Source organism: Phascolarctos cinereus, unplaced genomic scaffold, assembly GCF_003287225.1.
Source record: "Phascolarctos cinereus isolate Bilbo 61053 unplaced genomic scaffold, phaCin_HiC Scaffold_1;HRSCAF=81, whole genome shotgun sequence".
NCBI classification, from domain to species: Eukaryota; Metazoa; Chordata; class Mammalia; order Diprotodontia; family Phascolarctidae; genus Phascolarctos; species Phascolarctos cinereus.
In genome coordinates, this window is record NW_027555514.1 from 293,824,022 (window position 1) to 293,826,789 (window position 2,768).

Consider the following 2,768-nt stretch of genomic DNA (forward strand, 5'->3'; position numbering starts at 1 on the left):
GGCCAGTGCTGTATCCACTGTGCCACCTAGGTGCCCCATATTCTATAACTTTGCTTAAGTTAGTATTTGAATTATTTTTTGAGTTCATGTTCTTGGAATTTGGCAAAGTGTCCTATGGCCAAAACCCCAGTTTGGTTCTGGACCCCAAGATGTCAATGAAGCTGCCCCCTCTTAGTCCTAGGCTAATGGAACACCAAGATGAATGATGACAGACCACGCTGCTATGGAGCTGGAATCCAGTGGGGCGTGGACACAAGGAGGCCCATTGTTTCATTTCATAATCATCACAACTGCACTGTGAGTGAAGCAGGGCAAGGTAGTTATTCCCATTCGACAGTGGTAGAAACTGAGGCCCAGGAGGTCAGAGCAGCTTGCTCCCGGTCACATAGCTGTGTGACCTTGGGCCTTCCTTTCCCTCTGATTCAGCTCCATGCCTCCCTTTCCCCTACAGGGGACAGACACATCATTATTTGTTTACCGCTTGTGGAAAAACAAACCCAGCAGCTGTTGGGAAACTTCATCAGCTGTGGCTCCCTTGAGGCGGAAATGTGCAGCTCTGCAGCTCACGGCTGTCCTGGCCGCCAGATCATCCCACCATTACTGCCTGGACTCGGAGTTCATCCCCGGTTCTGTATTCTTAGGAGATGCTATCCTTGACTGAGGATTTAGTCTCTGAGATCTGATAGTCCCTTCAGAGCCTCCTCTGACAGTCCTGATGGATGAGATTTCACGTGCAGCTGGGGTCAGCCTGTTTGCATCCACGTTAGGGTCTGTGGCCAGTTCTAGGAAGTCTTCCTTTCCTTGTGGTCACTGTGCAAACTGAGGGTTGGTGTCTCTAGACTCCCAAACCTTTGTTTCGCACCTGGGTCCAAGGCACTGGGCCAGATGCTAGAGTCTGTGAGTCACATCAACAAGCCTTTGTTTATTAAGCACTTAAATCAATGCACCTGTCACAACCCCAGGAGACTGGGAGCTCAGGGGGGCGAGGTCCATATTGTGTTTTGTCTTTGGATCTCCCTGTGTGGGTTCTTCCACCCCACCCCCACCTTAGAATGCAAGCTCCTTAAGGACAAGGACTGTCTTTTGCCATTTTTTCAGATCTATGGCTCTGCCTCTCCAAGAGCTAACATTCTACACATGCTAGAGCAGGAAAGGGGGTCTTGTGCAGGGTAGGTCCCCTGGGGCAGCTGAGAGTTCTTCCCACCCTTGGGGGTTCCAGAGGTAACCCTGAGATGGCGTGTTTTCTAATTGTTGCTCACAAGGCCCCCATCTGGTGTGTTCTCCACTTTCCTGGTTCTCTCGCCTCTCTGATCTCCATTGGGTTTCCTCTCTGGCTCCGCACCTGCTATCCAGCCCCTTAATGCGGGTGACTCCCAAGAGCCTGCCTGTCTTCGGCCTCTCTCCAACCCTCTTTTCCTTGACAATCCCACTCACTTCAATGGTATCAATGACCGCCACCTCTGCAGATGACTTTCTAATCTGCATCTCCAGCCTAGATGCTCTTAGGAGCCATAAGTCTGGTGCCAACACTTGCCCGATCAAGGTCTGCCATCCCTGCGCTCTGCATTTTCTCCACTGGCCTAGAGTTATCTGCTACAAACCAAAGGCCGGGGCTGGGAGGAGAAGAGAGGCCAGGTCACTCCTCCTCCCCTCACCAATTCCATCACTCTTCTACTCACGGCAGTAGTCTAATTTCCTGTGTCTGCCAGCATGGGGTTACCATTTTAAGTCAGTTACTGCTACCATTAAGAGTAATACTGATAAAAACCACGATGACACAAACTGCTGTGAGAATATACAGTTGGAGACGAGTTCTCTGCAGCTGGCCGGGACCTCCCAAGACTGGCCTGGAAATGCAGACTGGAGAGTCTGGTGCAGAGGAGATGGCGGTGGTCAGCAGCACCACCCATGGGCATGAGGCGGTCACATAAGAGAGGGGCACCGGGAGCAGAGGCACCCTCGAGCTGGGGAGTCCCAGGGCAGCCGCAGGTTTCCTGATCCCGCGGCTGCAGGCGGACTTTTGGGACGCCTGGACCGACATCCCTCCTGGGTTAAGCATCCCAGTTGCTTCGGGCTTCAGCCACCTTGCCCCATTCTCATGAGCTCGGTTGGGTGCACCCTCTTCTCTTCCTGCCGGACTCCCTGGCCTGGCTCTCCAAGGAGGAAAGCCCGTGTCCAGGCCAGACCTTTGGAATCTGGACCTGGGCTTACCCCCAGGCAGCTCCCAAATCTGGGACCCCGCTGCTGCAGCTGCTCCCACGCTCGGTGTGTCTCCTCTCGGGCTGAGGACCGTGGCCATGTGCTGCTGCTGGAAGTGGCCCTCCCCTCTTCCTGGGGTGCACCGCAGCTCCGCAGCAGGCTGTCAACGAGCCCGGTGCAAAGGCGCGGAGGCGGGAAATGGACACAGGAGCTGGAGGAGGTGGGGAAGAATGTGTGTGTGTGGGGGAGGTGTCCCCTGTAAGAGACTAGAGGTGGGGGTGGGAATGCCAAGCTGAGGATTCTTCTGTAGTTGACTCCAGTCACTGGCTCATTTCTTTCTTTTTTTTGCTTTTTGGTGAGGCAATCGGGGTCAAGCGACTTGCCCAGGGTCACACAGCTAGTAAGTGTCAAGTATATGAGGCTGAATCTGAACTCAGGTCCTCCTGAACTGGCGCATTTATTAAAGGGCTTGAATGAATGAATAAATGAAGGACACAGGCTGGAAAGGGACAGTCAGAATAGAACACAGGCGTTGAGGGGGCGGGGCCTGCGTGCGTGTGAGAGGACGC